The following is a 22,895-nucleotide window of genomic DNA, read 5'->3' as shown; positions in this document are numbered from 1 at the left end:
AGCTGCCCCTTGTCAAAAAAAAAGATGGATCTCTGGAGAATTTCAGCTTTGGGCTCTTCCACTGGAGTTGCTGCTGGGGCAGGGACACAGAAGAGATGCGGATAGACCTAGCCCTTAAATGCCAGCAATGAAGCTCCTGGGACCAATGCTGTGGGGAATAGCCTTGGCTTGGCAAGACTGGCAGCAGAGGCTCCCAATGTCTTCTGAGGACCAGTTTCTGTACCTTTCTGTATGGGACAGTGCAGCCAGAGTCTGGTTAGTCTCAGGTCTACTGCACATGCAGAAGCTGAGGACCTCTAACTGATTTGATCTCCCATGCTTAAAAATCTTTAAAGCCTGCTTGCAGAAGCAAGAGGACGAGGAGTGCCTTTCCTTGAGGACAACACAGCCTGTTTTCTAATTATGCCTGTAACTAGTCCACTAGAGTACTTTTTTTTTTTTTTCTTTTTTTTCTTTTTTTTTTTTTTCACAGAGTATTATTGCTTTTCTTTTTTTAAAGCCACGTTGCAGCTATGAATCCCCCTCCATCCCTATCAGCTCTAACAAAGAGAGAGAGATGGGCTTCTGGGAGGAATTCCTTTCTGGAACTGCTGCTGAGAAACACTTTTTATGAGCTGTTTACTGTCCTTTTCCAGTAAATGACTCTTTTTTATAGAGCATGTTGGTCAAAACCTGCAGACTATTGTCAGGCTGGAATGTGAAATAGCAGGACAGCGTCCAGTTAAAAGCTACTGTGATGGAAGTTACAGGAGTGCAGAAGATGAGGTTTCTGCTCACCCATCTTAATTGGCAGAAATGTTCTTCAGCACCAGTGGGATCAAATGCCCATGCAAAACACATTTGGTATGAATTCATAAAGATTTGTCTGTCCATAGGAATTTTTAGCCTTAAGCAGCTTCTTCATTGTTGAGTACTCTCCCCTCACGTAGGACAAGGCACAGTCTTGTTCTTTCATGAACTCCTTGCACAGACTGTCCCAAGGCTGCACGCTCCTTAGAGGACGCGTTGAAATACTGTCTGAAGGACTGGGCTTGCTCTCAGACCTGGCGACTGCTTTTATAGAAAGGTTTTATGTTTCCTAAGGTGGTTGTCATCACAGTAGAGCTGTTGGTTTGTCCTCATCTCCTCCTGCCCAGGAAACATTAAACATTAGCTACAGACTACTGGCTGAGGAGGAGGCATATGGAAAAGACTTTCTGCACTATTGGAAATAAGTGTGGTAATGACTGCAGAATGCAGACCAGAGGGAAAATGAGCTGGGTTCTTGCCATGTGAAAGCCAATCATTTTACAACACGGAAATGCAGTTTTCTTGTTCTCTTTTGAAGAAAATATGTCTTGTTTTTAAAATGAAGCTTGCAGGAATTTTGGTGCTGATTAGTCACCATTCCAAACTAGGTTTTTAGAGTGTTACCAACCTGCAGCACAATGCAAATGATTTCAGCAAGTGAGAGCCACATGCTGCAATGACCCAGCTACCTAATAACCTCGCCTAGAGTCAGGCACCAAGAGAAATTTCTTTTTAACACGTCTAAATCAGCAAAAAATAGAACAGCAAGGGCTAAGCACAGGGAGTAGTACTGTGCTGGGGTCAGAAAGGAGAAAGGTTTGCTGCCAGCTGGATCCAGCACTCTGCATGCTGCTGCTCTGAGGACAGATCCACGCTGCTGTGCAGTGAGGGCAGAGCTGAGCACCACTTGTGGGGCCAGGGTGGAGGCTAAACCCGTGGCACCCACATCCTGCAGCTTCTCCGTGCACTGCTGCTACACACTGTGTGCTGCTTGGCGTCCTGTGCAGGAGAGAAAGGGGAGGAATCCCAGCCCGAGTAGTATTAAGAGGTACTTTCCTGCCACAAACAGGAACTGCAGTCCTAGGAAATAGGTCTGGAAGGGTCTTGGAGAAGACAGCTACTCTCTCCCATGGCTCGCAGCAAAACCACCTCAACCTCAACCACCCCAGACTGGTTTTTGTTTGCCCTGTCCCTGCAGTTCCTCTCCCGATCCATCCCAGGCAGTTCCTCCTGCACATCAATTATGACAAAATTCACATTATTCTTAGCCATCTCTCTCTTTACCTACTGTGACCATAGCAATAGAGCTTAGAGAATGCAAAGCACTGATATGTAAATGTTGGCCAGTGCTGTAGCACGAACCCCACCTGTATGCCCATGACAGCATCCCTGCTTTCCTGCCGTGCCAGGATGCAGCAGGCTCAGCTCTGCAGACCCACCTGTGCAGTGCAGTTCATTGGAGTATTTAGCACTGTTTTGCAGCAATGCAAGCCTGCAACATCAGGGTGCTTGGCCCAGTCACTACTCTGTGGGACACAGGAAGAGGCAACAAAGCCTTGCAATTGCTAGATCTGCAAGGTAATCTGCTCCACTCAGTCAGTCCTGGTCACTGCCTTGGGTTTCCTGCATGCTGAACCCAGCTGGAGCAACACAGGTGTTTGGTTTGGCAGGTGTGGTGCAGCCTGGCCTTTGGGCTGGGGACAGCCACCTCCAGCCAAAGCATGGCACATGGTAGGGGTCCACGGCAGAGCCACAGCCCCCTACTAGTTTTAGGGCACAGATGCATGGCCCAGGCAGAACATGCCCTGCACCCCCGGCTTCTCTGGTGCACCTGAGGCAGCTCCTGCAGCCCAGCTGGAGGGCTGCAAAACTGCAAAACATTTCTGCACCAGGCAGTGAAAAGGAGCAGAGTGTGTGTCACAGATAGACTTCAGCAGTCACACTGCTGTGTTTTATATGCTGCGCCTGCGCAAACACACGTATGGCTGGATAGAGAGGTATACATAGAAGGATAAGTTTTTTTTTTTTTTTTCTCCCCTTAGGTAAATAGCCTTATCCAAAATCAGCTAGTGGGAATTCTGTGAGTCTTATCTTGTTCTGCAATTTTTCTGCTTTACACAGTCACTAATAATTCCCTATTTATTAGCACTGGCACATATCCACACTGTCTCCCAAGCCTGGGCTTGCAGGAATGTAGACAGCCCTGCTCTGCTTCCGCTCCCCCTGGATTTCAGAGGCTGTGGGATTGTTGAGTTTTACAGAGTACAGGGGAACTTTGTGTCAGCATAAGTAACGTGGAGGAGGAAGCAAGATGTAGAGGGGCAAATAAAATCAACAAAGTGAGAAGAAAGTTCAAAGAAAAGGAGAATACAATATTCACAAATATGTTGTGGACTAGAAAGGAAAAGAAATCCAATTGGCTTCTAGCAAATGGGGAAATATTAGGAACACCAGAAATGGTCAGAGTCCTTGAGAGGCAAGAACACTTCCTTGGTTGTTGAGCACAGCCTCCTTTTCTTATCCACAATAGATTAATAGTATTCATTAGCTGCCACACAGTTCTTTTGTGCCTCATTTTAACTTCAGCCAAAGGAAGACAGAGTGGTGAGAGAGAAGAAAGCAAGGACATTGCTGGCAGGCCTTGCTGGCACAGAGGCCAGTCCTGTGCACACGGGAGTTCTCCTTGGAGGCCCTGTCCACCTTCCAGCTCATCCCATCTCAAGCCTCATTACACTGTGCAGAATTGTCTGCATCAACAAGTTTTTACTTCCCGTCTCCAGCCTTGTTGCAGTGTAGAAACAATGTCCTGAAATACTGATGTGGTATTGGTCCCAGCATGCCAAACTACCAGGCTTCTCCCTGATCAACCCCTTCCTAAAAATTCATTCCAGGGTGATGTTGTCCAGCTCCAAGCCTGTTGCCAGGATTTAATAAGAAGCTGCACATGGAATATCAAGCTACAGTAATAACCAGATTAGTGCCTGCAAAATCGTCAACCTAGATAAACAACCAAAATGACTGAATGTCGGCTGCATGGACAGTGACTGTGACTGTGTTTTCCACAGTTTGCAGCTAACTCTGCTTGGTTCTTCTGTACAAAATTACATATATCTGACCTTCTGTGGCTGGTGCTGTCCAGAAGTGTGATTAGCTTTGGAGTTACTTGTACCTTACCTCGGAGAAGGGAAGTGTGGATTCAGCATCTTCTCAAAGTTTGGTCTTGTTGGGTTGATAAATTAAGTGAAAAGAAGAGACAAAAACTACTTATCATTGCCATGCTTCATATTGTATTTTGTTTTGTTTTGTTTTGTTTTGTTTTATTTTATTTTATTTTATTTTATTTTATTTTATTTTATTTTATTTTATTTATTATTTTTTGGTACATAACAATGAAAGAGGAAAGTTCACCCTGTTGTTAGGAATGGCAAATAAATCAATGAATCCCCTGGAAGCTCAGTCCATGATAAAACAGTAGTTAGGGGTTGTACAAAGATTTAACATGAATAAATCTGGCTTGCCACTGCTATGCTGCAGCTGCAGAGCTCTCCTCATGCTGGATAGGTAATTATTAGATACTCTCCTTGACAGGAAAAGCACAAATTCAAACAAACAAAACCTACGTTTCAGAATAGAGAGAGCATGAAACCCCTGGGCAACCCCTTTTCCAAAGCACGAGCTTGCCTCACAACAAAATAAACAGGAGGCACTGTTGGTTTCACAACATGGTTCAGAGTCCCAAGATGTGATCAGTTACCTGGCAGCTGGGATGGTGAGAGGGAAGGCAGCTGGCAGCAGCATGCCTGCAGCCTGGCACACTGATAATTTCAGTGGCTGATCTGCCTTCTTGTGAGAGTCTCATAAACTTCGTTAGACTTTGGATACAGATTCTTTGCACAGGCCAGGCTTGCTGGATAGACTTAGTGATATTTATTTCCCCAAAGTTGTTCTTAAGTAACGAAAACCTAGAATTATTTGAGTAAATGTTTCTAGCAGGGGGCAAATTCAGTTTGCTGTAGCTCCAAAATATTACACAGAATTCAATCTGTTTTGCTGCAATAGACAAAAAAATAGTTCTAGCTAATTAATCTATTCATAGTGCCACTCAGTTGTTCTCCAGGATTGATGACAAGTGTTTTTGACATTAATATCCTGGTTCTTAGATTATGTTAATGTTTTGGATAAGCATTTGCAGAAAACAAAACAAAGATCTAGTTGAGAACAGATGCCCTAATTCTAATGGAAGAACTTAACACCAGCTCCTTTAAAGCCTGTTTCTTTAAAGCCCACTTCTGATGTGGGCTCGCCTCTCCCCCCGTATGTGTTGCAGTTTTTCTGTTTCTTTGGCATACCCTGCAACAGAGACACAAGTTTTTAATTACCCCGTCAGGCTTTCTTCCCTTCTTCCTGACTGTTGCCACCCCCCCAGTTATGGTCTATGATGATTTTCGTCTTAAAGGAGCTAGGTTATGCATGGGATATCAGGAATAACTTGCAAAGATGCACACCATTCTATGTTTGACACCACCTCTTAGGACTGTATTGTTTCTTCCATAGTATTTCCAAAAAGCACCATCTCCTGTATAACAAACCGAATATGTTTTTTTGATGGTGGTGGTGGTGTTAGTGACATTGGTAGGAGCTGTCAGTCTGAAAGGAATTAGATGTGCCACTGAAAAGACAAGCATTGTTTATCCTCAAAGTCCCTCTCTAACTTTATTTGAGTGTTGCCTCACTAAGAGAGTCACATGTAAGTGAACATAATTATATGCTAAGGGTACATATTATTCAATAACTCAGCCAAGAACAAGGATGTAACTTTTATACATCAGAAAAGCAGTACAGGAGATTTAGTACTAAGCTGCCAGATAAGAAGCTTACATTTAAACAGACATAATTAAAATTCATTTAACTTACTTCTGTGGGCACAGTTACACTGATCTCAGTCTGACAGTGGCAAAGATTGTTAAGGACTGGTACAGCTTCCTCAGGAGTCAGTGACAAAGGAGTACTGGAGGCAGGGTCAGCTCTTCACTTGTCTGGGGATGATTATTAAAATAAATAGTATTTATGAAAAATCATGTCCCTACAGTTAAAAATATTCAATACAAAAATCCAGTAGGCAATCCTTCTACTGTGGCATTATAGCCAGGGCATTTTCTGATACCTGTTAAATTCACAATAATTTACTGAAGTACTGCATTTTCAAAAAAAAAACAAGGCCTAACCTCTCTATTAATGCATGCCATTGTGCAGAAAGTCCCACTGGGTCAAGAGTGTTCCCTGTCGTTGTCTAAATAGCAACCTTTTTGAAAGGGCCTTTCAAAATGTCCCAAGCATTATTTCAGACAGTAGCCAACACTGATATTTCAGATCCAGCCCATGCTTCAGTCTCCACTTAAAACCTCCATGGGACTTTTCATAAGGGCACTGGTTTTCCCCTGTGACCTTTGCCAAAATTTCACCTTTCCTCACCCAGCTACTTCACCTCTGGACGTAATGAAATAAGAATTCAAACGCATGTTCTCAGGTGTTTTGAGAAAGTTTGTTCATAGTTCCACAAAGCAGTAATTGCTGAGCCTTGTGTTTATTTTTTGCAAGGAAGGGAAGCTAGTATCTGTGTTAATGAGTGCTTTTAACCATAAATAATCACCTAAGATTGTGCATTTTTTGTTTGTTTTTGGAAAGAAGGTATTCACTAGTTATGTATAAATGAATCTTCACTGGACACATTTTGGCATCTCAGAATATAGTAAGTACATTGAGTATGCAATAAAAATCATAAATTGACCATGATGACTGTATCAGGATACAAAGCAGAGTTGTAGGTGAATTAATAGATTTGTCTGCTATAGCTAAACTTTAATAGTTTAATGAAGCCATGAGAAAATCCTGAAAAAGAGGCAACTGGTAAATGTTCAATATATTTAATACTTTACTCCCTCATTTGGAGAACAAAGAGTTGCCTGTTTCATACTACTGGTTTGGACAAAAACAGGGCACAGAAACGTGTAATCTGCATTTTCTGAATAGTCAAGATGTACAAAGATGATTTAATGTCTCTAGCTCTTTTATGCTGGCATGCTAGCAAAATCTGACCAAAAATCTGAAATGTATTTTTTGCCAAAATTCATAACCAGAATCAAAAATATACACAGTTCTGTCATGTTGGTAGTGCAATGTGAATCATTTGCCTAATATGAACACAGGACTCCCACCACAGAGCGTAAAATAGAACTAATCCTTTAAACCAGTATAAAATTACTACTCATCTCCTGAGAGCTAGTCTAATAAACTGATGAATATGTACAAGCTTCTGACATCCAATGAGAAATTCAGATGTACAAGGAAAATAAAAGGACAAGGGGAAGAGGGTCTGATTCTTCTCAGGAAGCTGTTCCTGCTAATGTGGAGTGGAAACTCCCACTGTGAACCATGTCGCTTCCATCATGTGGAACCACTCTGTGAGGTCTTTACATTTTGTAGCTTTGGAAAATTAACTAGAAAACAGCTTTTTCTGATGGTTTTGACAATGAAATGTGTTTTTCTTTATTCTGTAATGATTAGACTGACAGTCTTTCTGTAAATAATTCATAATGTGTGACTATGCATTTCAGATATGGAAATGTGCACCTGTAACATTGGTAACATACATAAATATTCATTACTATGGTTTTTATTGGACAGTTCTAGCTAAGTATGTCCTACATATATTTAATTTTTGAATAGAAGAGAGAGACTGATCTTGTTTTGGTATGCAACATACCTAATTATAGTTTGTTAGGTAGCTGTCACCTTTCGGCAAGTTTAATTTTCTCATAGTGGTGGAAAATAGTTAAACACACACAAAAAATTAGATGTGCTATTGCTTTATAAAAGACTTAACACCTTTGCATTAATGTTCCTGTTTTATGTCTGATTTTTTTTACTTTCTCACCTCTGGGCACAGACATGATTTGCCTTTCTGAACTGAAAAGGGTCTTGTGTGCCTGAAAGCATATCTACTTTTCTCCTAAAACCAGAAGAAGCATTCAAACCTCAACCCACATTTTCTGCTGAGCCCAGTGGAGGTGGGAACACAGCTGGGAAGCATGAGGTCCTTCATCTGAGATGCAGCTTTCTGGCCCAGCTCTGTGATAAACCTCTGGACCTCTGGTTCATTCTCTCTGTTCACTCCTTTCCTCACAGAGATGGTATTTGTTTTTCCTTTCTTAGTTCAAGGCTTTTCTTCTCGGGGAAAGGCTGCGGCAATGCCCCGTGCCCCACAGCGCAGAGTGCAGGGTGAAAGGATTGAGGCACCCCTGCACCCTCACACTTTTTGCGGGAGACTTTTTGTCTGGGTTGGCCCCCGGTGTGCCCACCTGCATCCTTAGCACCAGCATCCTCAGCACCAGCCGGGTGCTCGCTCTGGACAGAGAAAATGAGATTGCATGGGAGGAGGGGTGCGTGCCCTGGAAGAGGCAGGGATGCTTGTAGGCAGAAGGGAAGCCAGCTTGCAGAGATGCACACAGGGGAAGAACGAGGAAAGCTTCCAGGAGCGGGCAACGCGTGCGTGGGAGCGGGACGCGTGGCTGCACGGAGTGGGGAGGCTTACAGGGCAGGAGCAGGCAGGCACGCAGGACACGAGGGATGCATGCAGTGCGGGTTAGGGCAGGGCAGGGCAGGGCAAGGCAAGGCAACTCCTCCCCGCCCTGAGTGACTCTCCCGACGCCTAATCGCCGCGCTGGGCCAACGTGATGTGCAGCAGCACGGCCCAATCCGGCCGGGGCGGCGGGGCTGGGGCGCGTCGAGCGCGGGCAGCGGGGTTGAGGCTCGGCACAGCACGGCTCGGCTTGGCTCGGCACGGGGCAGCACGGCGCGGAGCAGCGCGGCTCGGCACGGCACGGCGGCGGTGAGTGCTCTCGGCAGCTCTCCCAGCGCGGCTCCAACTTGCGGAAAGTTGCTGGCGCTCGCCCCCCCACCGCCCCGGAGGAGCGCCAGCCCGGGCGGAGCATCCTGCCAGCAGCGGCGGGGCGGGAGGCTCCCCCCGGCCCTTCTCGTCCCTTCTTTTCCCTTTCCTTCCCTTCCATTCCCTTCCCCTCCCGCTGCGCTCCTGGGACAATGGGGGCGGCCCCTGCCGGAGCCCCGAGCGCGGTGCGTGTCCGCCGCCCCTTCCAGCCCCGAGGCGGCGGCGGCGAGGGGCAGCTGGTCCCGTTTGGCCCCACAGCAAACTTCGCCCCCGGGGCCGAGCCGGGATGCGCTGCCCCCAGCCTCCCGTAGCGGTTTCCCGGCCGCGGCGTGGCCGGGCCCGGGCCGTGCAGAGGCTCCGGGCTGGAGCGGGGGGAGCCGCCGGGGCCCGGCCCCTGCGAAACTTGAGGTTTTGGGGTGAGCCGCTGCGGGTTCCCGCAGAGCAGGACGCAAAAAGGGGGGATTCAGCTGGCGTTTAACTCTGATCTCTTGCGCAGGATAGCGCGGCCGGCGGCAGAAATGGCGAGGAAACTGGAGCCGGCTTCCCGTCTGAGCGAAGGGGGGGCGTGAAATAAAGTGAAGCAGCGGGGCAAGCGTGTGGGTTTATTTTTATACATCTCTAATTGGGACTGGGAGAGGAAGCGTCCCCGTGCTCCCCCGGACAATGGCTTCTTGTTGGGAGGCTGGGAAGGGAAGGGGAGCAGCGGGGAAATCCTCAGGAGGCGAAGCTGGAGGCTCTCCTCTGCATAGGGGAGGCTGGAGCAGCCTGGCACCGGCTGTAATAGCATCAAATTCTGATGCTAGCAGAGGTAACAGGCTCCACAGGCATGACTGTGCCCCAGAGCAAGTTTTAAATGTTTATCTAAGTGAAAATAGTGGTGAGACACGTGGAAGGGAATCCAACCTCCAGTTAATAGTAATGCTTCCCTGGGAGAGGCTGCATGTGTGTTTGCACTCTGTAGTAACATCCATACCTTCAAGCAGGGCATCACTTGGACTCCGTTTTTCTTCTTTCTTTTTTTTTTTTTTTTTTTTTTTGCCTTTTCAGGAGAGCTGTTAGTATAGCTTTGAGCAAATGCCATTGAATTAGCCTGGAGGTTGTTATTGCTGTTACACAATCCCAGTGGAATGCCTGTGTGCAAGCTAGAGCTGGGCTTCCTGTTTTTGGTCAGTCTGTAGAAGAGACTATAAAAGATAATAGATATCTCAGATAAATCGCTTTTGCATGAGAACTTGGAGCCATTGTTCAACTAGTAACACTTGTGACGCCTCAAGTAAGCCTGGTAACCTGAGAAGAAAACCTCCTTAATGCTGGGAGACTTACTCAGAGTAACTTTAAAGACAACAGATGGAACCTGGATATAAAGAGGGAATAGTTACAGAGATCAACATATGTTAGTGCTGTTCATAATAATGTATAGAAATTCAATCTGTTTTGAAAAGAAACCTTGTTCAAAGAGGAGCTGCTGGTAGTTTGTCAGTGGTGAGCAGTGTTTCTGGGGGATTAGCTGACACAAGGCGAATCCCCTGGGTGCAGTCTTCTGTAGCTGATTTCAGCCCCAGGGGAGTTTGATGGATTTCAGTGTGGGGTGTGCCCACAGAGAACTTAAATTTCAGATCTGCTGGTTTGCATTTGAATACTTTTCAGAAAAATATACTTGAAAATAACTTGCTAAGAGACATCTTTTTGGAACTGCGCTTATCGCTGCCCGTTAATCTTGCCAAAAGTTTAACAATTTGAGGATGTTGCTTAGTTGTAACTGAGGTCCTTTGAAAGAATTCTCTGTGAAAGATGAATTACTCATTCTTTGTCTGTGTTAAGAGATCATAATGTGATTATTAAATTGAGTTATTCAGTGCTAGATATAAAGAACTGTGCTTAACCAGTGTCTTTGTTCTCTTATCAAAGCTCATCTGACAAAAGTTTTCCCTCCTATAAAGAATGCAAATACCTCCCCAGATTAAAGAATGCCCAGAACTCTAGAAACCTATTTACTAGTTTTGTCTAGATTAGCTTCACAGTGGGGAGGGCTCTGGGGACTGAAGACTTCATTAGGTATTTGTCTGATAGATGCTTGGATTTGGGATAAATGCAGAGAAACTCCTTCCCCTGGGGCTCCTTTACTGAATTCTCTGCTCTGGGTTTCAATTGTTGTGAGATTAAGATGGTGAGTGAAGGAATTGCAGCCTTGTTAAATGGGTTTAATGCCACATCCACTCATGTGAGATCTAGTAGCTCTTTCCTGTGTTTACTTGGCTCCTGTGCAGCAACTTAACTTGCTTCAGAGAAATGGAAATACAACTGTTATGACTTCAAGAAGTGAATGAGAATTGCATCTTTTAATCATTGGTCAAAAAAGAATCTTAGGGACAGTAATGTGCTTAGCTGCAAGTGATCTAAGTATGCGCTTCTATAGTTAAACTTGTTTAGTAAAACTGCAAGTTCTCCATGTGGAGCATCAGTGCATTTGGGTGCATTTTTTGCTAATGTGGATAGCTTACTACATTGAGAGAAGAGAAATGCTTTCTTTTTTACATGGTTGATGGTGATATTGGGGAGGGAGTGCCTGTGATATTTCTGTATCTATATAGTCTCTTAATCCAATTCCTTATTAAATTGATGCTAGTGATAAGCAATAAGTAACCTTGATCACCAAAGACAGCCTTGTTTAGCCTCTGAGTTGGTGGTTGGATGGTAGTAGTTCACTTGGCACAGTTGCCCAAGTACACCCTATCTGCGTTCTTGGTAACCTGTTTTGTATGACATTGAATGATAGATGGAGAAACATGAAGAGTTGTTTTTTTTTTTTTGGGGGGGGGGGGGGGGAGGGGAATGGGGAACACCATCCTAGGTATTTCTGTTTCACAGCAATCTTTTCAGATTTTTTTTATTTATAATGTCTTGCATCTCTCCTTTCCTTTTTGAAATGCTGAGTACTGTAAACCAGAATCCTGTAGGGAGGTTTGTCCCTCTTCGGATACAGGCCTGTTGGCTTTGCCTGTGGCAAAGAAAGTGACAGGCAGCATTTCACCTATTTGTGTTATTCCATCACAGGCTGGGTTTCATGTAGCTCTAGTAGTGCCCCATAAAGCACAGTCCCAGCTCAGGCAGTACCTCAGAGCAGAGGCAATTTATGGTGCTGTGTTTAATGACTTGCAGTGCAGCAAGGCAGGTTGGTTGACCTGATGCATGGGCATGGGAGTGGTTTGGATTGAGAAAAGAGTTAGAAAGCTCATATGGAAAATGAAAAACAGTATGGTTTCACATGCTACGTTGTTGCTTTACAGGGTGGACTGGTGAAATTTATTTTATTTGGCTGCAACTTGGTTTAACTGTGTGCCACATAATAGCAATAAACAGCAGAAGAAACTTATGTTTGGGCTTTGTGTGTTACCTTTACCTCTATGTGTATTAGAGCAGTAATTCAGCATGGGAAGGCAGATTCTCGTCTTTCTGCTCAGTGCCAGCTGTTTAAACATGTGACTGACAATCTATCAGCCTGCAATAACAGTTTAATTTTTAACTTACTGGTTACAACTGAGAACTGGGAACAGCTGCAATATGATAGGTTAATGTTTATGAACCAATTACTAAACTTTGTGTACTAGATACAATTGAATATGGACATTGAGCTCATCAAGCAGTTAAAGAAAGTTGCTAATTACGTCAAAAAGCCAAACATGAAGACAGAAATGTCTACCACTAGGTCTGCGTGAATGATAGTTAAATGTGGAATTTGAAAGAAGTTCATCAAATAACCTTAACGTGTATGCAGAGCAAAACATTCTCTTCATTTCAAGTAGATTAAAAAGAGTTGGTCTTAGTTTTGCAATGAGGGTGATGCAAGGATGTATTAATTTTTTTTTTGTTGGGTTGCTCTAATGAATGACACAATATCACCTTGTTCTCTCTCCGATCTATGGCTCCTCAAACCCTTAGATAGGCATCTGTTGCTGACATCTTTTCACATATGTTCCTGTTGACACTTCGAGAATTGGAGCATTGCGTAAGCAGCCGTGGCTGTGTTTGCTGTGACCAGCTCACGGCTGAGTCTAGCGTGCAGCACTGCTGGCTGGGGGGTATGTATGTGGACAGACTGTTCCCCATGTCCCTCCCCTCTGCCAGTCCCGGAGATTGCTCAGCCTCTAACATACCATCAGCTCTCCCTGTCTGCACCATTAAAGCCTTTTCCAGCTCCAAGCTTTTCAGCCCAGAGGTGCCTCTGTCCTTGTTGCTGGTATGTGAGTAGGTGGGGAGGGTGAGAGTTGTGATCTCAGGACTGAAGGCAGCTGCGTGATGTTGTAACAGACACCTGGGCTCTGGGTGGTGTGGCTGGGAGAAGCAATGCTTACCGACCATCCTGGAGGAGCTCTGAGCAGAGGCGGGCTCAGCTGACAGTGAGTGGCTGTAATCACTGTTAGCCGTGTGACTGCTGCCCATGAATGTGCTACTGTTGTGTCTTCTGCTCCACACATTTGGGTTTGTGTTCATCTGGATGTGCTGTTTCTTTTGAGCTTATTGGATGGCAAGGAGTTTAATGAAGGTATCCCTATTGTGGTCTGCTCTTGGGGTGCTGGTACGTGTGGGATGCTTTGGGAGTGGGTTGTGCTTATGCATGCCAGCATTTAGTATAGTTTCCAGCTGAAGTAATGGAGAAGGAAAACAGAAGTCCCCTCTTCAAAGGCAGGGGATGTGGGGCTGGCAGAGAGGATGTGGTAATCTGTGCATTGCCGATACCATGGACTCTGGTTCCAAAGAATTACTGCTGGTGGAGGTATTTAAGATTTTCACATGGAGGACACAATTGACAGCAGTGCTTCCAACAGGAGAGGTGTGCACCACCGGGGACATGGTGCTGGGGCATCCACTGGTCTCCTGGGAGCCTGTAATCTGTTGGCTTTTTTGGCAATAGATTAAAAATGCAAAGAATGACAAGCAAGTCCTGTCTGGCCCGCTTGCAAGAATTATATCATGTGTGTTCCTCTAACAGCTAGTGGTTCAGGTCTGTATTCTGTGGGTTAACGCTTGGCCTGCTCAGAGCTGGTTTTGTCACTGGGTTTGCAAGTGGTGTAAAGATGGAGAGGTGGCCCGTGTCCTAAGAGGAGTTGCTATTGGCAGAGATGGAGCTATGTAAAGCCTTTCTTTCCCTTTTGCTTGTTGCCTCCTGTTAGTTTATCTCTAAATTTCAGCAGCCCTGCCCTCTGGTTTGTCATGTCCAGGTGGAATGTGCTCCTGCATCACCATGACTGTCGCCACAGGGCACGTGCATTACTAATATTGGGGAAATGGTATGGAAGAAATAAAATAATTATTGGTTTGACATACAGCTGAGGATGTGGGAAGCAGGATGACTCTCTGAGATGTGAAGCTCTGGTTAGGACTGTGGCCGGTTGCTCGTGTCAATCCATATGGGCCATATGCCTCTAACCAATCTCCTTGTCTCATTTCCTCCTTTGAAATGCTTACAGCTGTTTTTCCTGCCTCTTCAGTAGGTTTTTGTTCCTGTAAAAAGACTGACAGCTCACAGATGCTCCTGGGAGTCCCTGCATAGCTGTGAAGAGAGGATATTACAGTGATCTTCAGGAGAAGATAAGTTGTAGTCTCTCTGCAGGAGGCCTAATTTCTGATGTTTTGAAGTAAGCTTTATTTTATTTGTTTCTTTTAAAGCTGAAAACAGTTTGTGTCATTCACTGTTTCCCTGATCGCATAGGACACTTTGTGATGGGAAGTGAGAGACCAGGCAGTAGGTGCTGTCATTTGTCGTACTGCAAGGAAGGCGGGAATGGCATGGTAAAATATTTGTCTGTGTCAAACTGGGTTGAATGCCTTTACCTAAAGGAGTTGTTGGGATGGTGCCTGTAACAGGTAAAACCTAGTGGTCTGTTTATGTGATCTCACTCTCATTTAGGTACTGAGAGCATATGAAACATCTTTGCTTTTGATGGGTTGGTTGCCTGTTGGCCATAAACTCTAAGTAAGCAAAACTTCTATCATTTTCCAAACCTTTGACTTTGCTTTGTTTTGTTGTTTTTGCAATCCTAATGTCAGAAAAAATGTTGGTGTCCAAGCAGCTGTTGCACTGTTGTCAGAAATAGAAAGCCTTGTGTGAGATCCTGGTTGTATGTAGGTGGCTGGTGACCACTTCCCTGTCTTATTCTCCTAAGAATTGCACTGCTGTGCAAGGAGTCACAGGCTGACTCTTCCTCCTGTAGAAAATAATGTGGGGCTGCACTCTTCTGTTCCCTGCCCATGTTTTAAATGGGAATTTGTAAACTGCTCTCAGAAGTAGAAAATAAAGTAATTCTGATTTATGTTCTTTTACAGCCTTGTTCTTTGGACTTAAAATACACAGGATAAGTCTGGCCCTTCCCTCTATTCACTTTTCATAGCCACCTTTGTTTTTTAATTTATATATCTTTTTATTCTAAATTCCTCCCATCCCCAAAATAGAACAGGCATCAGCCTGCAACCAAAGGCTGCCAGAGGTTGGTCTTGTGGGTTATAGTGGCTTTTTGGCCTGGTTGGAGACTGAGCCCCACCCGACATGAGCTTGGATTAAAAATAGCCTTTCTTTTCAGCAGGCTGAAAGCTGTGTACAACACGTTCATGTCTTGGCTTCTGGGGCACTGACATGGTGAGCCCTTCAGCTGCAAAATGGCTCAAAATCTGCTGCTAGCACACCAGAAAGTGTTATGGTGACCTGTGTCAGGAAGGTGCACAGCCAGGTGTCTTCTGCTCATGTGGTTATTGCAGAAAAGTTCTAGCCACGCTTCTTGCAAAAACTGATAGAGTTGAAAACTGTAGGCTGGTGACCACGGACTCGGCAGTCCAGTGGCCTGGAAAGAGCTCCTGGTCCGCTCTTGTTAGTGAAGATGGTTGGTTGCTGGGTGGAATAGATGCTGCGCTGCTGAGCCACGGATGCAGGAAGAAGTCAAAAGCTCTTTTTCTTCCTTAAATGCCTACCTCAGCTTAGTTAGTTGTGAGAAAAAACTCTGGCAGAAGTTATGGTGCTTCATTACCTGAGATGGAAACATCTTAGTGTGGTAGCAAGGTGTTTAATGGGTGGCAGGAGGACCCTGAGGCTCTCCTCTCTGGAAAGAGAGTGGAGCTGGAAGAGCCTCCTGGATGGGGAGGTGCTTTCACAGAGCAAAGTGCAGTGCTACCAGGTCGCATGAACTTGGCAGGGAGTTAGGTGAGAAAGGGCATTTATGCTGCTTACTTGGCTGGGGGCTGTGCATTCACTGGGAGATAGCAATCCTGGTCCCAAAGCACAGTCTCTTACCTTCCCTTGTTCATGTTGACCAGCATTATGATGCCCAGCAAGAACAGCAGCAGTGTTTTGGGGCTTCTCTGGTGTTAGGCTGCCGGTTTAGGTGTGCCCCAGCTCAAGAGAATTACAAGGGCTTGCAGACTGCTTCTGCCCTGTAGCCTCTCATGCTGTCCTGACTGTCCACTCCCTCTTCCCTCCTCTTAGAAAAGGAGGAAAAAAAAAAGGGGGAAGCAACCTTTAAGAGCAGGAGGTTGACTAGTGCCTGATGTGGTGCCCATCTCATGCCCTCTGCCACCTATTAAAAAAGCCAAGCCCCAAAAGCCGAGGCTTCTTGGGCAAGTGGGAATGGTTGGCCTTGGGACAGCAGAGGGAAGGGCTGAGTGTCTCCTTGTTTTGGGCATCAGTTCTCTGCCTAGTAAATCTCAACCATTGACTTCTTACCTTGTTTCGTGTTGTTGTCCAGGCTTAGGAGGCAGCAAGTTGTTTCACAGAGCGGTAATAGTGCCAGCCACTCACTGTCCCCTGCTGGAGACAGTGGCATGCAGTCCCTGTGGGATGTCCACAAAATCCTCCAGCTCAGTCCTGAGCCCTGACAGGTGCTTTGGATAAATACATGAGCAGGGAGCATGAGAGAATAACAGAGATGCAAGGAGCCCGTGTGGTGCCTGTTTCATGGCTATTTCTGACTAGCATGCTTCATGGGTCTGGAATGGTTTACGTGACCTTGATGATCGAACGTCTCTCTGAAACGCCTTTTTCTCTTCAGTTTGCTGTGGACTCCGCCTTGGCCTGTTCTGTTTCTGGTTCTTCTAATCTAGGCTAGACTGTAGTTTAAAAAAAAAACAACAACCTTCAAGATGGGAAATATTGTCTCGTTTATAAAAACCTTTGTAAGCAGTCATGAAACTGACTGAAGAAGGGTGGTAGGAGGAATTTATTTATTTTTTCCTCCCAGAGTCTAGGGACAGAGCCTTCATCCTTTGTCTAACTTAGTTGCATGTTTTTACTTTAGCTGAGAGTCAAGGGGCTATTAGTTCACATCTCAAATACTTAAAGTGGAAAAACTGACTCCTGCAGTTATTTCTTTACTAGACATTTTTGTGCTGAAGGGAACTGAGATTTTTTTTTTCCTTGAAAAGAATGTTAGCTAAGCTGCTTTTAAAATTATATAAGTACAGGAACTTAAATGAGGCAACATGAACTGCTGCCCACTGCAGAGGCAGGTCAAGACAAGGAAAACCTGCAAAATACCAGGAGAAAAAGCATAAAGAAGGAAGTCTGATCTGTGATGTCTCCGAGACAGGCAGAGTGACGTCAGATGTGCTGCTGCTCTGTACCAGTTTTTCCAACACCAGGTGCTGGATGAGGCTGCAGTTTGGGGAGATGCTATACTTTTGCAGATGTCAGCGGACACCAGTGCAGCAGCTGGGGTATGCTTGGCTCTGGCATGCAGTAGGTAATCCTTTGCTTGCCCTGGGGCCTGTTTGTGGGGCTCCTGCCCGTTTTATTTGACAGAACTGCTTCTGTTGCCTTGGCTCCAGATGATGGGGAGGCTGTCCTGCTAGAAGAAGGTAATTAATTGCAGAGCTCTAGCTAGGGAAGTCCTCTGGATTCCTACTGGAATTACAGCATCTTATTGAAGCAGCAGGAAACAAAGCTTAAGGAAAATCTCCTTTGTTCTCCCTTTTTTAAGATCAACATATGAAAAGTATTTTGATGGTAGAAGGAGAATAGGAAGACACGTGATTCTGCCCTCAAATTAATATATGTGGGACAGATTTTTGCCAGTATGTTAGGGATTAATATAGGGCTCTCCAGTGTTGAATGCCCAAGATGCTTAAACTTGCACCCCGTCTGGATTAGATGAAAGGTGATGTGTAGTGTTTGTGGAACAAGGTTGCACTGTCACCTGTGTGTCAGTTGCATGTTCTTCTGTATCTGTTGTGATTGAATCTGAAAATTGCAGCTACAATCCTGCTTTTCTGTATGCTTTTAAAGCACCTTTGTAGCTTGTTGTTGCAGGAGTTGATAAGATGAGGTGTGATCCTGCTTCTGCATGCTGGAAGTCCCATGTAACACTGGTACGTTAGTGGCAGGAATATGGGCTATAAGTGTTGATAGAGTGGTGAAATGAGTCCTGGTTGCTGCCCTGCTTTTGCTGGGAGAGCTCAGGGCAGCCCCTCCCAGCAGGCGAAACTGCTGGCTGAGCACCGAGGCTTTCAGCGTTTCCGAAACAGCACTAACCAAGTGGAAACTCGAATTCCAGCTACCCATCCCTGAAATTGGCATTCATACTTCATGAAGCAGTGTTTCAGCTGGGTCACTGGCTAAACAACATTTGAAAGATCATAAATCCTGGGTCCTTGTTTATGCTGCCATCGCAATCTTATTTTCCTTCCTGATAATCAGCCGGGAAGGGTCTGTGGAGCGTTGTTTGGGTTTGGAGCAGGGCTGTGGTTTTGAGATTCCAGGATGCTGAGTCTCATCCCAGGGACAGGCTTGGATGCTGTCCTGCCTCAGAGCTTCTGTAGTAGGACCCTAATGAGCAGGCTGATACTCAAGTCTGTTGCTGTTTTCGTTGAGCTAAAACAGTGTTTGCTTTTTGCTGTAACTGCTGGATGTCTGCGGTGGAATATACATAACATATATTCCACTATAAATCCTGTAGTCAAACATTTCCTTGACCCAACATAGAACAAGGTGCTTGTCTCCAGCTGGTCACAGGAATGAGGGAAGTGAGTTCAAAAGCCATATTGCAATTAAGCTCTTTCTTCTTGAATTCTGCATAAAACGTTGTGCCTCCAAAAACAGATTGAGGACTTTACACACACATTACCCGTTTCCTAAAGTAAAGTTATGCAGTTACAATTGGTATTGTGCAGACAGGCAAGGGGAGGAGGTTTGCCCTGCCTTTAAGATTTTTTTTTCTGTGATAGCAATACTTTGAAGGAGGTCAACAGAGAACAAATGAAAATACAGCTAGAAATGTATTCCAGTCTTCGTGTGCTCCTACAAGTAATGACCAATCTTGAGTCTTTGTTTAGGTAAAACTCACCTTTCCACAGAGGAGAAAGGGGAAACTGGGCCTTCTAAAAACTGCAAGTATTTTGTGTAAGTGTCCCAAATGTCTGTCTGACCTAAACTTTAGCCTGTTCCTTTCTGCTCTGTTTGGCCAAGGCTGGGACTAAACTTTCTTTGGGGACACGGATGGGAGGTTCCAGTGCAATCCTGCCTCTGCCCTGCTGCTGCCTACCCCTTTGTAACATTCTCGTTGATCTAATTTCCAGCTGGTCTCTTGCCACTGTTTAATATAAACCAAATGCTTTAGCAAAGGCAGCGTAGTCAGACTACTTGTTGAAAAACTGAAAAACTTACATTGCCTGTGCCCGGCTAAGAACTCTTGGGAGTTATGCAGCTTTTTGGGGCGGGTGGTTACAGCAGCACCCAGCCTACTTTGCCCCTATTTAGAGCCATCGCTAATGGCACAGCCTTTTTTGCCTCCCTCCCCCAAGGGATATATAACCTTCTTATGGGTTATATAGGATAGTTTTAGTCTCTTTGCTCTCTGCTTTCTGAAGGTCTATGGAAAAAAAAAAAAAAAACACCATGAAATGGAGTGAGATTCAACCCTGTACTAATGGCCTTGAAACCCCCTGTTATGCAAGAGTCTTTATGACTGGCACTGGTCAATAATTCATGTTAGCGATTAAGGCTTTGTGCGTTGGGTTGAAAACAACTTGGCACTGAGCTGTGCATTGCTGTTTCACGTGTTGGTTGCATTCACAGATAACATTCTGGATTAGCATTTGGATCTCTTTGGTCTAATGTGTGCTGTACCTGTGGTATTACTGCTCACACGTCCTGCCTGAGCTGCACAGTTACTTCGTGCCTTCTGTCAAATAGCATGCCTTGCTTAGACTTGGCTTTGTGGAGAATCTGTAGATTTTTTTTTTAACTTGGAAAGATGAAGGTTTTTTCCACTGTAATTCATAAAATATTAAACTCAGCAGCAGTAGTAGTAGACTTCAGAGTATAAGAAACCTGCAGTCAAGGCAAAGAATGGCTTCACAGGACAGAGGTCAGTCTGCTACCAGGAGCTTTTTTTTTTTTTTTTTTTGTGGGCTGGAAAACACAAGGCAGCTTGCTAATTAACAGGATAATGAGCTGTACGGTGAAGATAGCAGTCTAGGGACCTGAAGGCTGTGAGAGACAACTTGCACTGTATGTGTGAGTGGCAATCTAGTACACTCATTTTTCTACACATCTGAATAGAGTGCAAAGGCTGTAGGAACTGCTGGAGTTGGCATCTCCAGCAAATCCATCCTACAGAAAACTTCCTGCGGTGTCTCAGGTAAAAGGAACAGTTCTAGGGGAAGCCAACAAATCTAGCCTCAAGCTAAATACCAGGAAAAGCTTTGAGGTCCCTTGAGATGAGATTCTGGACTTGTCCAATGCAGCTGAATTTATAGGCCCACTTGCACAACTGAATGAGCCATGTGCCAAAATCTTCAAGTCTCATGGCTCTTAGCTACCTCCAGCATCTGACAGGATGCCTGGGTGAGATACCAGTGTCTCCCTAAAGGTCCTGGTGGGCTGGGCTGGGTGTGTGACTGCTTCCCAGATTGATCTGTGATTGCACCACCATTGCCCTGACTCCTCAGTGGTGAAACCTTTTTAATGGTGGTAGGTGACCCACAGATGAGTTGTGTGGGACTGAAGAGCCACCCAGTGGCTGTATCCCACAGCCCCACTGCTAGCCAGGATCATTCTGCAGCAGACTGGTCTGGACAGTGGTCAACAGCTGACCAAAATTCTGCTTACTGGTCTGAGCAGGCTGTGACCAAAGTGGTGTAACCTCATCTCACGTATAGGTGGAAGATGTTACGCAGTTCCTGACCTCTGGTTCTGCATAATTGCCAGGCTTGCTACAGTCCACAGATTTATTTTGAGAGCCACATCCTTTTTGCTGTTGTAATCTTATTTTGAAGATTATACCAATTTGCCTTCTGCTTAGTAGCCTAATGAGCTGCTTCTGTAGACAAGTCACTGGTTCTGCTTGGTATTAGAGATGGCTCATTTGCTGTAGGCTTCTCAAATCAAAATGAGGCAGAGTGCTTGGCTTTGTAATAGTGCCTATATTTTAGTGTTAGATAAGTGGGTCCTTTCCTTGGAAAAGTCTGGTCTGAATAGCTGGAAAGTCTACAGAGACACTGCCGCCACTCAGACTGTGCAATGTTCATTACTGATGGGAGGTAACAAGGCTTATGTCAGACTTGAATTAACTTCTTGTGAACAAATTTGCAGTTTGTATTGTTGCTCCATCTGCAGAAAAAAAACCTTTTCCTTTGTATTTTTTAAAAGTTCCTTTTTCTTTCCTGCATGTCAAGACCCCACTATAAAGAGAGACACTTCTATTGCACTGCAGGTTTTGCGAAGTGACTTGGACTATATCCTCATGGAATAAACTTCACGTGGACACTTGATATGTCTCAATTGTAAATGTGACTAAATTGGGCATTGCCAGAAAAGGGATCAGAACAGCTCTTCTGTTTAGAAACCTTCTGTTTGGGCAGTTGTGTGTTCTGTAACAGTGTGATTCCAGTGTAAAACATTGTCTTCTTGAATGGTGACTTAATGTGGGTATTCTTCTGGACACTCCTTAGGTGAGCAGAGGAATGCCTGAGCCGCACAAAGGATGGGCAGCCCTGGCATTTCAACTGAGAGATGTTTGTGCCTTCAAGACCCTCCTGGCAGACTGCTCGCCTCCCTGTCCTTTTCCTTTCTGCAGTGGCTTGGTCCATGGTGTGGCTAAGCTGGTGCAGCTGGGGCGCAGTGCAGGGCTGGTCTCTCTCTGCTCTGCCCATCCCTCAATGTGCTGACCCCACAGCGAGCTGGGACTGAGGAGGGGGTGAACGTGGTGGCCTGTGGATGGCAGCACGCACTGATGCCTGCCCTGCTTGGCTGTAGTTCTGCTGTGCCAAGGTCTCCTCTCTACATGCTTCAGTCCTTATCAGCCTTCGTCTCATGCCATTGTAATCACCCAAAGAAAAAGCTTTTAATTGGAGCCAATTTATTACAACCCATGACAGGCGCAAGGTGCACTTTGTGGTGGGTCAGGTGGAGGTGCAAAACTGGCTTAAAAAGACTCTCTGGTCCAGATTCCTTTCTCTTGCCTCTGCTCTGGCTCAAAGATGTTGCAGAAAGGATGGGAAGGTGCCCCTGCTCAGGCCTGTGGGACCCATGGTACCACCCACCCCTGAAACTTCGTGGGTGTTGGCTGCTGCCTGTGAAACACAGCAGATACGAGAAGCTTTTTGCAGTGACAGTGCAGAAAGTGTTCACAGCTCATCTGTAGTCTCGTTTCACAAACAAAACAAAACCCTGTAGTCCCTGTTGCCCATGATCTCAAGGGAATAACTCGTGGTTTTTTTTTGTTTTTTTTTTTTTTCCTCCTCCCTCCATGTATCCCCTCTCCACACCCACCTCTGTCTTTAGAATTTAATAAAGTGGGTGAGTCAGTACTAAATAAAGCCTTCTTCCGGCATCATCTGCTTGTGGCTCATTTCCTGAAGCTAACATCAGTGGAGCCTCTGATTTCCTTATGAAATAGTAAGACATGAGATATCCTTTCCACAGTGGTCTGGGCATACTTGCTGACTTCTCTGGTGATTGCATGACCCCCTGCTCTAAGCTGTGAAGAGCTAGTTAGTTAATTAGTGTGCTGAGCTCTGCTGGAGCACAGGGTAGATTGAGCAAGTCCTCAGATGGATTTTACACTGCAAAATCACACTCTAGTTTGCAAGCATTTTAAAAATAAAGACAAACTTTCAGACCCTACTGCATATGCAGGTTTTTATTAAATAAGCATGAGCCTGACTAATGTCTTGCTTT

General features: G+C 45.2%; 1 protein-coding gene across 4 annotated transcripts in view; it reads left to right on the top strand.

Annotated features, from left to right (window-relative positions):
• Positions 1–8,575: 8,575 nt before the first annotated feature.
• PLS3 (plastin 3) overlaps positions 8,576–22,895 on the top strand; it is a 49,654-nt gene continuing 35,334 nt past the window's right edge. Inside the window, exons 1-3 of one of the 4 annotated variants that reach the window (XM_082770553.1) lie at positions 8,576–8,677; positions 14,224–14,370; positions 19,049–19,115. The gene's annotated coding sequence lies outside the window, so the exon portion shown is untranslated. The remainder of the gene's footprint in view (positions 8,678–14,223; positions 14,371–19,048; positions 19,116–22,895) is intronic. The other 3 variants (XM_082770551.1, XM_082770552.1, XM_082770554.1) reach the window with 3 other exon arrangements.

This window comes from Aythya marila (assembly GCF_965140915.1).
Source record: "Aythya marila genome assembly, chromosome: 13".
NCBI lineage: Eukaryota > Metazoa > Chordata > Aves > Anseriformes > Anatidae > Aythya > Aythya marila.
Note: the sequence above shows the minus strand (reverse complement) of the source record. Positions and strands in the feature narration are given on the sequence as shown.